The sequence below is a fragment of the Accipiter gentilis genome, chromosome 13, assembly GCF_929443795.1.
Source record: "Accipiter gentilis chromosome 13, bAccGen1.1, whole genome shotgun sequence".
In the NCBI taxonomy this organism is placed as follows: Eukaryota; Metazoa; Chordata; class Aves; order Accipitriformes; family Accipitridae; genus Astur; species Astur gentilis.
In genome coordinates, this window is record NC_064892.1 from 14,154,583 (window position 1) to 14,169,558 (window position 14,976).

The window sequence follows — 14,976 nt, forward strand, 5'->3', positions numbered from 1 at the left end:
CTTAAATATTTCCTTCTGGGGAGCCTACTCAGGTGGAGTTGGTGGGCTATATTACATCTCTGGCAACAGTGTTACTGCATTACTAATAAAAGGTCCTTTGAATCTTTAACCACATTTGAGATCACAAGTCATCTGCAATTTGTGTGAGAGAAATACGCAGTGAAAAGCTGAAACCTTGGGGTTTTTTTACTATTCTTCATGTGTTGTCTGTTTCAAGTATACATTTCCATTCTACTAGCCACAGTACTGTTATAGTAGTACCCAGTGAAGCATGTCAGACAGCACCTATTAATCACATCATTTAGTCTCTGTCTTATGAACATGACTGTATTAAAACAAAACAAAAATGAAGAAAAAAAGTCCACATCAAGGAGAAGAGAAAAAAAAATATTCACTTTTTCCTTCAATACCTTTCCCTATTCTGTATTTTATTTGACAAGAACTTGAAACTAAAGTTACTCAGATTAATATAGTGCTTCAAGAATATTGATAGCTTCAAAATAAACTATAGTATTTGCTAACTGCATGGGAGCTTCTTTGCTAAGATGATACCATGAGTAGCTCAAGAATTGTTTGTTTGCCTAGCTTTTTATGATTTTATTTTCCTAACTTGAATGGAGATCTTAAATATTCAGAATTCACTAAACAAAAAGAAATATAAAGGCACTATAAAAAAAGAAATGAAAACAGGAAGTTATTTGAGTGCAAAAATTCTTTGATATAACTGGTTCTTTGTAAGACAAAATAGCGGCAATTAACATAATGACAGCAACTCAAATGAAATATAAAATGCCAATTTATTTTAAGAAAAAATGTGGAAAGCCGTAGTGTAATCAAACTTCAAAATTAATATTACATTACTTCAAAAGATTTCAGCTTTTCTTGATTGGCAGCTGTATTGTGCCATATAATAGCTACGGTGTTCCTTTTTTTAAATGGTGTATACAAAAGGTACTGTATGCACAATATTTTTCCTCTCATGTCTTGTTTGAGTTATCTACTTGTTGTTTGATTAAAATTCCAGAATGTGCAAAAAAAAACCCTCAAATGAAGAGCAGCAGACCACCAACAACAAAACCATGCCACAAAACATGCTGTATCTGAGCAAAAGTTTTATGGTTATGGTTAACTGTAAACACATAAGTAATATCAGTCTACTCCGTCCAGCCTTTAAACAAATACTTGATTTTTCCTGAAGTCAGAAATGTTGCAAATCTTAGGTGACCTCCCATAGGGTCAAAATAAATGAACAAGATATTAGCAAAAGTGGTAAAGTCTTATATTCAGTATCTTCATGCACATAGAAGGACATATAAAAAGCAAGGTGAAAGCGTCCAGACATCCACTGATTTTAAATTATCAGTAAGAACTCAAAAAATAGGTCTAAGCATCACTTTAGCAGTATTGACATTATTTCAGCAGTTTGGACAATAAAAGAGCTGCAGACAGCTGCCAGAAGGACTTGATTAAAAAAAACAAACAAAAAAAACCAAACAAACAAAAAAAAAGATAAAATTGGCATTTATATATGTCTAGGTAGTTAAGCTGTAAGAAATTAAAAAAAAAAAGCTGAAAATATATAACAATTTAATTTGATGATACATACTCAAATGGGATATTTTGTGTAATTATCTTAGGATATACCAGAAAGAGAAAAGGTACAACTAAAAGCATACAGTATATTACAGTTATTCCATATGTGGAAGTCTAAAGCAATTAAAATTCTTGCTTAGAGATGAAAATTCAGACACATTGTGTGATGGTTATATAAAACTGTGTATTGCTGAACTCACGCTTACCTAAGATTTACTTAACTATCATAATTTAAGTGAACAAAAGTAAATTAAAAGGAAAAAAATATCTGAATAACAGGAAACTGTTAGTCAGGAATTTTATTTAATTAACACTATTTTTAGTCTCACAGCAAAATTTAACTCCCTACTATTCATAAACTCCAAATACTATGAGCTACAAGCATTAGCAGGAATAGCAAAAACTGTTGGATGCTTATTAACATGGACGAGCATTCTTTATGCAGTCCTACTAAGTGAAGAAAAAATTGGTAAAGACATGTCATCCCCTTTCTCCTAAAGGTTGGGAAATTCTCCTTATGGACAAATCTGTAAAGGTATTTTAACACACACTAATATTTAAGTATCTGACTATTCCTTCTGTAAAAAATGGAAAGTATTTTAAACTTTTGTCTTCTGTTTAAATCAGTAGAAACTGTCCTGTATACTTCAAGGAAAGGAATATTTAGCACATAAAGATTTCCTGGATGTTTTGATAGTAGGTTTTGTTAATAGTGAATGTCAAAGACAAGTTAAAGGATGACATGAACAAACCTCAAAAAAGTCTTATCTGTTATATTACCCTGTAGAGTCTCTTATTCAGCCTGAGTATCAATGCCATGTTGCATGAATTCATAAGAACTTTTAATAAGAATTATTTTATTATTAAACCATAGAGCCTATATCTACTCTGATGATGACAGGACAGAAAAATGCATGCCTGACCAACTTTATTTAGTTGTATCATAATATTTTGAATGAACATGTATTAGAAATAAATCTTAGTACTACATCACAGTCCTATACATTTGATTTTTTTTTAATCCAGGAAAATATTCTTGAGATATTTTTCCACATGATGTGCTATTAAGATGGATACAGTAAATATAAAAGCAGTATGAAAACCAACCCATTATAAATACTGATCCTTATTAAGCTCTCATAGTGTTTCAAAACACAAGATAAGGAGTTTCTCACCACCTCTCATATGCCAAGGCCTTTTAAAGGTTGATTAATCTGTTATTTATGGCAGAAGCAGGAATAATCCAGCAGAAGCTGGATAATCTATAGACTATAGTAAACATTATCACTAAAGCTGCTGAATTCTCATCATAGTCAAGCAGATTTATAATACACTTTACCTCTCAATCATTATATTGTAGCTATATGTATTTTAATAATCATTGATAAAACTGTATGATCCATTGTTTTATCACTAGTCCATACTCATGATGCCATTTGTCACTGGCAGGTCAATATATATCCAGCTAAAAAAAAAAAATAATTCACAGACATATTAGAGTGTGATAAATTCTGAGCACTCTAGTCTCAAAGAAGGATTGTTATGTTATCATTATTCTATATATCAGTTCCTTGGAAGATGTAAGAATCTCTAAACATAGAATTTGTGGATGTGGTAATTTTAATCATTCATCTAGCTACAGTTTGAACTGAGGTCACAGTAGTGTCACAGATTTTTTTGAATGGCATTGCTTTGACCTAAGTTTGTATCTATCAAAGTAAATAATAAACTATTATTAAAGTAAATAAATTATTTACAACATTAATGGAAAAAAAAAGTCAAAATTAGGTTCTGAAAATCCCACAATATATTTTAATGAAATTTTAGCCTTACTATATATTAGTAATCATGTCTTATATTACTACTAAGTATCCTGCCTTTTGGAGAGTAGGATAATATCTATGAAACTTGGAAGTAATCATTGTGAAATCATACAAAATTTTCAAAATAAATTGTTAAGTCATACAAAAGCCTTCTGCAGGTAGACACTCCGCTGTTTTAAAATGAATTATATTACTTGTCTGTCATTGGGATATACAATTTACCTTAGAAAAATCCAGATTTCAGTGTATTTATTTTAATATATATGCTATCCAGGTACTTTCCAGACCAAAAGTATTTAATATTATAAATGGAATATTGATTTCTTTGAAACTGAAGACTGTCAGATAATTTTTTACTTTTATTTTTAATATGTTAATTCTTTTGAGCAGTTTAAATGAAACAAATAAAAGCTTGAAAATGCTAGATTATCATTTGTTGATGTAATTAGGAACTTTTCTTAAACCTAGATTAGTTTCTATATTTTCAATGACAATAAAAGTAAAGTATTTTGTGTTTGTTATGTATTAATTTGACTTCTTTTAGTTTTTCTCCAAAGGACTATTTTTCTTTTTTAAAGAAAAAATCTTTATCCTATATACATGTATAAGATTGGGTAGTAGAAGCTTTCTAATTAAATATGAAGATGGTTTGCATCAGCTCACAAACTCAGTCAAAAAGTGTTTCTTTAGTGGGTATTCCTTTATTCTTCTGTGGCTTTGGGGAGGGACACTAATATTCTGTCTGGATATAATTGGCCTGGTTTTGTTTTCATAAGAAGCAAGTCATACTTGCATACACTTAAGTGCAGCACTTAAGTATTATCTTCTAACTTTTCCTTCATAAAATATTCTATGTCACAAAAAGTTTAGTACAATGCTTACTTCCTAGAACAATGAAAAGCAGAGTACAGAAGTTACCAGGCATTAGGTCTCAACTGAGCAGAAGACATTGGTCAATATCTAGTGCAAGTAAAAGCTAAATTTCAAATGCATTTATTTAAGTAGTGTAAATAACTCTGTTTTTAAATATTCTGTTGTACTAGCAGATTTTTTTGAGTAAAATCTTTTCTGAACCAGACCTTCTACAGTAATTTAAGTTAGTTTCTTAACTAAAATAAATGTTTTTCAATTAAGTACTCAGCACTTGAGTCATGGGAGTCTGATGCAGGCTGGTTTTAAACTTTGGGTCATTTATGTTTTCCTAGTACTTTTGAAAGAAAAACAATCTGTAAAGAGCAGATAAATTATTTGCACAAATTTCTACCAGAATTTTGAGGGAAAACTCCACAAGAGGAACATGACCAATGAAAAAGGAATAAGAGATTTAACACTGAATCAGACTATGTACAGTATCATCCACAGATAGCAAATTCACTACAGTGCGACTTGAATGCATTGCATACATAAAAATACTTTTCTAAAGAGTGCTGAGGGTCAACACATCTGATAACCTTGAAAGTGCTTCAGCCTGAATAAAATTTAGCCCACTTTGTGTCCCTGATGCATGTCCTGGTTTTAATGGTGAGATTTTGTTTGTTATGATTAAAGCATTTATCACTCCACTTTAAGCCAGTTAACCTCTATTATGACTTCTCAGAAAAAAAAAAAAAAAAAAAAGTCTAACTACATGGAATGGATGAAGAACACATTCAGAGAAATAATTTTTGTTACTATTTTAAATCACAGTATGCAATGGCAGGAATATTACGGCACCTGCATCAACACAGGACCAGGTAAGCCAATTTTCCTGCACAAACTATGAATTGGTCATGATGATTTCAAAAGACAAAACATAGACTCCTATACATGACAGGAAGCATTTGGTAGGCAATAAATTATATGTAACTCCACAGAGTAAAAAGATGACAGAGAAAAGGGGGAGTTTAATATTTGTTTTGGTGCATATTTTGGAGAAAGGAGAAACCTCTGATAGTTTGCAGTTATTGTAAGGAAGAATATTCTTTCCTTTCCTCATTCTCTTTGTTTCTTCAAATGCCCCTACATTTGGTTAATAGAACCTCAATTCCTCTCTCTGTTTCTGGGTGGGGTTAGAATTGGAAACAAACAAACATAAATCAACAAGCCAATAGCAATATCTTTGAAAAATGCCAAGGAATCACAGAGTCACCAGTGATGAATATATGCTGATACAACAGAAGTATTATGATTCTATGTCTATATTATATCAAATACTATCAAAACCTTTAGGCACTGATGCCTACAATACTAGCCTTTTGCTCTTCTGTGCAGCACCTCTGTGTTATTCTTTAATGATCACCCTGCTGTGCATTGGATTCATAATCCCTTCCCAACTCCATCCCTCCCCTCCCTTGCCATTCACAGCCAGTCTAATCATGGGATCTGACCATCCTATTTTAGAACTGGAATCAAACCTGTACTTATTACTTCATCTCCTTTTCATGCACTCCCTCTCCCTTCCTACTTAGTGGTTCTCTTCCCGCTGTCAGCAAAATGTTGCATGCAAGCAGAGATGCCGTATGAACCAGAAGAGGGGGAGAGGCATCTATTGCATCTGTGAGAAAGACAAGTGAGGAAGAGGTACAGTGGTGGATCAGAGGATCTCAAATACACTGTGGCAGGAGGTGAAGTAGGCTTGCCAGCAACTACTGCATCGCCTGCTGTGAAGTTCCAAGGAGAAGTTCCCAGTTTTCCAGAAATATCAGGACTGATGATGGGAGGCATTACTAAAGGAGCAAGAAAGATTCCTGTATTCTTTTATAGCCCCCAAGTTTACCGTATCACATTGTCTAAATACTCCTTAGTTTCCATTATGATTTTTGGTATCTATATTGTCACAGATTCAAATGCTGGCCCCCATATCTATTAATCACGTGCTCCACATATTCATTATGGTAATTTTCATCATGTTAAAACTGTGAAAAAAACCAAGGATTTTGTACTAAAAAGCAAAAAAAAAAAAAAAACAACAACAAAAAATATAGCCCTTTCAGAACATAATAATATCTAGCATTCTCCTCAAATAATGTTATTTTGTGACACACAAAAGTAGAGAGAGTATACATGGAGAGCAAGCTGTACCAACCTCAGTACTGTTCACGCTGACATATCTGTGAAAGTAACAGGCAATAGCAAGCCATAACCATATTTCGGTACAAGAAATGTGGTTGCACTGTAAAGAAAGCATTAAAAATCACTTACACCCTGGGAAGTCAATGCACAGCTTTAAAAGAAAAAAAAAAAAAAAAAAAAAAGGAAAGAAAACCCCAAACCAATCAAATCTTGTATCGCTCAGGTTCACAAGCAGTAAATTAAAATCTACTGTTTCATATTTGAATACAGGTGACATTATATAATTATCAGAAGCTTTTTCTTTTTACTGCTAGCCCTGAGTATTTGGTAATGTACTACCCAGGGATCTGCTGGAACAAATTGTTCACTTCCCCCCTTGTATTCGTCTCCAAAGACTTACTGACTTTTTTTTTTTTCCCTTGTAATTACTCTGTGGGAGAAAAAAAAAAAATAAAATTAAAAATCCAGAGGGTTTTTTTGATCTAATTATTGAATACTAGGTATGCCTCTTAGTTTCCAACAGTGGAAAAATCACTGTTCCAATCACCTTTAGAAGCAAAGGAGCAGGAAATTCCATGGTGCCAAAAGTCAAGCAAGCAGGGCAGAAGATCAGCTTGTCTGAACAGGGAACCCTTGATACACTGGCAGAAAAAGATCTCTGGAAGTGAGGTCAGGTTTGGGTTGTGATAGAATTAGTGGAAGTATTAGTCTGTTCCCAGAGCTATGATGTTATTGGCATTAGCAAGACTTGGTGAAACGAGTCCCATGACTGAAGTGCTAGCATGAAGAGCTGTGGGCTATTCAAGAGGGACAGGCAGAGCAGGTGAGGTGGAGAAGTTGCACCATATGTAAGGGAGAGGATTGAGTGTACAGTCCTTCCAGATAGGGAAGGTGTGGTTATGAGCATCTGGTTGAGCATTAGAGGGATGGAAAACAAAGCAGATGACATTGTGGGTGTCTACAATCAGTCCCCCAGCCAGGATGATAGCACTGATGAGTTATTCTATAGGTAATTAAGAGAAATCTCTGGCTCTGTAGTCCATGTCCTTATGGGAGATTTCAACTTCTCAGATATCAACTGGTAATACCATACTGCTGTGACAAGCAAGTCTAGGAAATTCCTGATTATGTTGAAGATAATTTCATGTCAAAAATACTGTGTGAGCCAACAAGGAAAGATACCCTCCTAGACTTGTATTTATGAGCAAAGAAGGACTCATGGGAGATGCGATAGGTGGCTGTCTTGGCCACAGCGATCACAAAATGGTTGAGTTTAAAATTTTCAGTGTAATGAGAAAAAAGGTCAGCAGAGTTGCTACCCTGGATTTCAAAAGAACAAACATTAAGCTACTCAGGGAGCTAGTTTGCAGTGTCCCCTGGAAACCTGCTTTTGAGGGCTTAGGGGTCCATGAAACCAGGTCAGTTTTTAAGAATCACCTTTAGAAGCACAGGAGCAGGCAATTCTGTGGTGCCAAAAGTCAAGCAAGCAGGGCAGAAGATCAGCTTGTCTGAACAGGGAACCCTTGATCCTCAGTCAGAAAAAGATCTCTGGAAGTGAGGTCAGGCTTCACAGGAAGATCACAGAGCTGTAGTTCATGTATGTAGGGAGAAAACATGAAAAAAACCAAAGCTCAACTAGAGTTGAAACTGGCCAATGTTGTGTCAGTCAACAAAAAAAAAAGGCTTTTTTAAAGTATGTTACTAGTAAGAGGAGGTGTAAGGGAAATATGGGACCAATACTTGATGAAGATGGTCTCCTGACTAATACGGATGAAGAAGAGGCAGAGGCATTCAGTGTATTTTTTGCATCAGTCTTTGATATTAAGGATAGATCTTGGGCTGCCTGATCCTCTGAGTTGGAGGACCATGACTGGGGGAGCAGTGACTTTCCATTTGTGGACACTGAAATTGTAAGGGACCAGTTGTATCAGCTGAATGTTCGCATGTCCATGGGGCCTGATGGGATTCAACCCAGAATACCAAAGCAGCTAGCACATGTTATGGCAGGACCCCTCTTGTTCATCTAGCAAAGGTGGTGGGAGTCTGGGGAGGTCCCTGATGACTGGAAGTTAGCCAATGCTATTCCAATTTGTAAGGAGGGCATCAGGGAACACCCAGGAAACTACAGACTCGTTAGTCTAACCTCTGTACCTGGAAAGGTTATGAAGAAGATCATACTAGGTGCTATTAGGCTCTACAAATTGATCTGGACAGGCTGGATCGATGGGCTGAGGCCAATCGTATGAAGTTCAACAAGGCCAAGTGCTGGGTCCTGCACTTGGGTCACAGCAACTCCATGCAATGCTACGGGCTTGGGGAAGAGTGGCTGGAAAGCTGCCCGGCAGAAAAAGACCTGGTGGTGCTGGTTGACAGCCGGCTGAATATGAGCCAGCAGTGTGCCCAGGTGGCCAAGGCGGCCAATGACATCCTGGCCTGTATCAGAAATAGTGTGGCCAGCAGGAGCAGGGAGGTGGTTGTTCCCCTGTACTCGGCACTGGTGAGGCCGCACCTCAAGTCCTGTGTTCAGTTTTGGGCCCCTCACTACAAGAAAGACATTGAGGTGCTGGAGCGTGTTCAGAGGAGGGCAACCAAGTTGGTGTGGGGCCTGGAGCACAAGTCTTATGAGGAGCGGCTGAGGGAGCTGGGGCTGTTTAGTCTAGAAAAGAGGAGGCTGAGGGGAGACCTTATCGCTCTCTACAACTACCTGAAAGGGGGTTGTAGTGAGGTGGGTGCTGGTGTCTTCTGTCAGGTGGCTGGAGATAGGACAAGAGGAAATGGCCTCAAGTTGAGGCAAGGGACATTTAGGTTAGATACTAGGAAAATTTTTTTTACTGAGAGGGTTGTCAAACATTGGAATGGGCTGCCCAGGGAAGTGGTTGAGTCACCATCCCTGGAGATATTAAAAAAATGAGTGGACAGGGTACTTCAGGACATGGTTTAGTGGGCATGGTTAATGGTTGGACTCAATGATCTTGAAGGTCTTTTCCAACCTAAATGATTCTATGATTCTATGATTCATGTAATTTCTTTTAGACAAGATATAAAAAGGCCTGACCATAAGCACAGGAAATGCCATCTCTCAGCATTAGTACTTGACTATGCTAAATGAGTGTATCTAGATTTTGAGCAATTTCTCACTCAAAAATTTGTTTTCTCAATAACACTTTCTTCTGTGCTAATTACATCAGGCTTCTCTTTGTGGAGTTGAATTTTATTTGAAGTTGCTAAGAGACAAGAGATTCAGCAAAATACTCAGTTGCAAAAACACTGAGCTAATTTCATTCCGTCAATTTCATCAACACTGAGAAATTTTACTGCTGGTTTGGAAAAAAATCTATTCAGAGACATTATTTTAAAACACCAAAATGAGCCAGCTCTCTCTATCCCTGTATCTGATTTTAGAAATTGTCTTATATTAGACATATTGTCATACAATGTCTGTCATCAAGAAAAGGTCCTAAACCAGGTATTTGATCATATTTTCTGAACAGGGAAAAAATATTATGAAAGATATGTAAAAAACAGACCTCTTACCTTTAAAGACAAGGATAATATAATTCAGGTAGTAGTAAACAAATAAAATGTTTTTCTAATTATTTTTGTTGTTTTATTCAGCTACTCTTTTACTGTAGGAAACAATGTGGTTTTGTGTATGAAAATGTCTGTATCTCTATAAATTATCACTGAAATAATTTCAACAACAGTGAATTCAAGTTAACTATGCAGGGGAGGATTCAGTCCACTTAACACTGGTACCTAACTAGCATCCAAGCCTTGATTAGAGAAGCAATTCTCCCAATCTGCATAAGTACACATCCACTTTATCTCTACTTAGGATTCTTTATGGAAGCTAAGACCATCCACTGGGAGGTCTGGAGGAGCTTCCCCTTGCTGCAATAGTACATAGGACAACTACAATGGAAAAAATTCCTTAATACTGTTACATACATTTCATTTTCTTCAGTGCTACACATGATCAGTAGGAAAAGAATTCCCACAAAAAGCTGTGAAGCCACTACCTTACTTTCATTCAAAACCTTTATTAAAACATTATTATTATGATGCTCATAAGAAGCTAATCCCTAGCAGGTGGCAAACTTGAATAACTGTGATTACTTCTGCTACTTTGTTTAATATACACATATTTTATTCAATTAATTCTGCAGTTTGTCTTACTAATCTAGCCTGGTTGATCTCTTAGAAGCTTTTTTGGACTGTGGTTAACATTTTCTGGAAGTTCAGTCAAAAGAACAAAAGAACTATCTTCAAAAGATTTCATAATTTCCAAAGTTTTCTGCTTTCTGATTTTCGATGAGCCCAAGAATAAATTTACTAACTTACTTTTCTCTTTCAGTATTCAGAAAATCAGAAAGAAACAGTGATGTTATAATTTCCTGTTCATGTCAGATATTGTCCTACTTGCCATCTCTCATCATTATTTTGTGATCCAATATGTTGATCCAATATGACATAATGTAAAAAAAACAGTATTCTGGAGTACAGAAAGTTACCCTGAGAAATGCCTTTTGCCCCAAATAAGGATGAAGGTATCCTGAATGAAATGAGATACTAAAAGAAAAGTTTACTTGTCTGTGTTGTGCTGAATTTGTAAGAACAAACAAAAACGTCTCTAGAAAAATGGAAATAAACAACAACACTGAAAGAAGCATAAAACTAATCTGTGAGTTTTCATCATTTACACAAAGCACACAAGCTTCTTTAGAGACATGATTATAACAATCTTTGAAGTACTTTTGTGGTTGGACTCAGAATATTAAGAAGACTATTGAAATATTTAGATTCCAATTTGGGCTCTAGTTGTTGAAAAGCTCATGTATAGGCATATCTGAATACAGCTTGGCTTCAGAACTGTATCCACTTCCCAGACTGCAACAGATCTTAAATTCAAGAAATTATACTCATTGACAGTACATTTCTCAAATATATGTGAAGCTTCTTTTATACATTAAGATTCTAAATGGCAGGGTTTTTAGCAAAGACTAAAAAAAATAGCACTGTAAATGGTAAACTGTACAGAAAATGTACAATAGATGTATGTTTTTCTAAAGATAAGGGATATTAGTTAGGATATAGGAAACAGGTTTGACTTTTTTTTTTTTCCTTTTCAGTTTTTTATACAGGAAGTAAATAATGGATCACTTCCCAGTTACTAAAAAAAGCACACAATTGAAAAAAAAAAAAGGTTGGAAAGGAATCTTGCTCTCATTGTTCCAAAAAAAGAAAGACTTACATATCTCTCTTCCACTTAAGAGTTTTGACTCTCAGTTTAGTGCGTTTGTGGAATGAGACTACTCTTTTACACTTCAACTTTGAATAACTGCTGTTACTATATAATATATACTAACCAGAGAGACAAACCTTTTCCTTCAATGAGTCTAGAAGTTTACTAAGGTGGTATACAAAAAAAGGATGCCAAAAGTATGAAAGAAAAGTAACAAAAGAATGGGTTTAATAGTAATGACATATGAGAAAGACGTAAGTACAGGTAAGAAACAGTAAAGAAAAAAATCTCTTTAACTGACACAGAAAAAAAAAATAGACAAATTCCAGGCACTAGGCCTGCTTTGGGTTTAAAATAAATGCAACAACATTAAAAGCCAAATACAATGGAGAACAATTACCTTGATTTTGACTTGATTCTGTTAATCAGAGTGACATAAGCAGAGACAGAACTGTGTAAAGACCTGAAAGTAGAAGAAATACAAGAAGCAAGCCAGAAGAGGATCCAAGTAGCATTTTAAGTAGACAAACAAGCTGTAATATAATGAAGAAGTAGGAATACATTTAGAAGGAAGCAATTAAGAAGTAATTTATGTCAACTCCTATTTGTATATATATAAACTACCCAACAGGCCATTGAGGAAACCAATCTACAAAGCCATTTTTTAATTGGCAAACTGAGCTGTCAGAATTGAATACCTCAGGAACACTTGTTGAATATACTGAAATTAATTTTATGAGAAGAAAAATGACACAAAGACAAAATTAAAAGTTCAACTACACCACTTGCATAACTATTTATTGTTAATGGAAAAATCCCTTAGATGCAAACCCAGAAATGGGTATATCTGAAGACACATATCTAATTCATGAACCATTTGAAGTAAACTGCATATAAATGTTTTCATGAACCATTTTTCTGTAAAAAGAATAACCAGACTTCTAAGTGTGACTTTGGAAAATTTGAAATCTAGATTCTGAAATTAACAACATCAGCCTGTCAATAGTATAAAGTACTAAAAGGCAAGAATGTGAATGCTAATATTCTAGAAAAAAATGCAGGCATCCAAAACAAGACCCACATAGAATGCTAGGCAGTTATGTAGTCATTATATTCATAAAAGAAAAAGAAAGAGCTAAAGGTCTTCTTTCTAAAACAAAGAATATTAGTTCCAAAGTGGCAAGACTAAATTATGCTTTTTTTCCTTTGCTTATTTTTTCCCATTTTTTCTTTCTTAAGCAGAGTAATGCTCATAATAACAATTAGACTTTAGTTACTGAAGGGAGAGAAAAGTAATAATTAAAAATTATTTGAAAGGAATGTGATTATATATCTTCAGACAAAAAGAATGCCTCTACCTCTCTTGTACTTAGAAGAGGAGTCATCTTCATCAGGGATCTTAGCAATTCGGGTTTATTCTCATGTTAATTGAAAATAACATTTTTTATGACATATATTACAGAGGGAAGTGTCATATACATGCTTTGTGCCATGCACTGAAGAGAAAAAAATGTAATTATTCTAGCTCACTAATTAAATTAGGATTGCCAGTTCACTAAGTATAAAAACCTTGTATCAGAGGATTGACAGAGAATCTGTGAATTTTCATAAGGGTTTTTTTGTTTGTATGTAACGTAGTTGGGGGGCAGGAGATTGTTGTTTGTTTTTTTTCCTAATCAAAGTAGATCTAATGATTAAGCAACCACAATAAAGGACAATAAAATCAGATTTTTCAACTGCATCAAAAAGAAATGCAAAACCAGAAAAAAAAAATCATATGTTCATTTTTTATTTTTTTAAATGTAATCCTTTTGATTCCTGAATATTCCCTTTCTAACAAGATGAAATGTAATCCTTTTGATTCCTGAATATTCCCTTTCTAACAAGATGAAGGAGTAAACTCACAGTAGCAGTACTGTGTTATAACACTGATCAGGGCAGACTGCTTTGTCATATTAAACCTTAAGTATTTTAATCCAAATGACATTTACCAGAAGCTAGAAAGTCTTTAATCTAACTTACTTCCTTTAATGAGTTTTCAGATGTAAATCTTAGGAGTATTTGGAAATAGTCAATATTAACATTTTAAGTTACTATTTTAAATACCAACAATGATTTTGGACTCAAAAATGGCAAAGGCAAAAATATTTCTCTAAGGTACTGCAGCAAGAGTAGAGGCAGGTAAAGCTACACTATAACTAAGAGAGAAGGGTTTGTCAGAAACCTGTTCAAGGATGTTAGCTGCTACTCAAGAAATACATAGTAATGAACTGGCAGAGATGCAGTAAGTCAAGATGTGAAGTTGTTCTGAGAAGACTCTTACTCATAGCCTCTATATGTGATCTTTTCCAGACATTTATATCTGATTCTTTCTAGACCCTGTTGGCATGCATTTTCAGAGGCAGTTCATTCAATTATTAAAGCAATTATCCTAAATCTTTTGTGTTATATATTCCTAAAGAAAATGAGATAAATGAAGATAAAGAGATTTCAGGATTTCTATGTAATAGAACCTCACTCAGGATTTAAAAAAAAAACACAAAACCAACCTCCCCCCCAACCCAAACCAAAACAGAAATCTGACAGTGAATATGGCATGTAACAAAAAAATATATATAAAAAATTGTTTCACAGAAAAAAAAAAAAAAAAAGAGTTTAACTAAATTTTGCTTTCTCACCCTTACTTTGCATTCAGGCCTTAATTCCTGGTTGTCCTGTTAGTCTGCTCCTGCATGAATCTGACTTCTTTTTGGCTGAGAAGCAAAGATATAGAATAAAGAAAAGCCCTGTTGGCAGACTCTGCCCTCCATGTAACATGAATGCAAGTTAGGCCAGATTTGACCCTGCTGCCCTTTGTAGTCTCCCAAGGTTAGACCAGGAGTCTGTGGCATCCTGAGTAACTCAGGAGAAAAATGAGTGCTAGAGGACACTGGTCTGCTGGGCAGCATTCTCATGCTGTCTTGACAGAAAGGTTAGATACCATGTTTTTACATGTTCCTAACATAACGTGCTGTATAACCATACTGTGGATATTCCTGAGCATTAAGTAACATATGAATGTGCAAATTGGTTCCCTTGGCTAGGGAATAGCAGGATGCTCCTGCAGCAGTTATTAACACCTACAAAAGTAAACCTGGAATTCTGAACACAATATGTCAAATATCCCTCTACTACAAAGAGAGAGCAAGTTTTCCAAGTGTAAGTTTTTTTAAAGAAAATAAACTGTAGTCTTTTGTCCCACTGCTTCCTTATCACACTACTTACCAA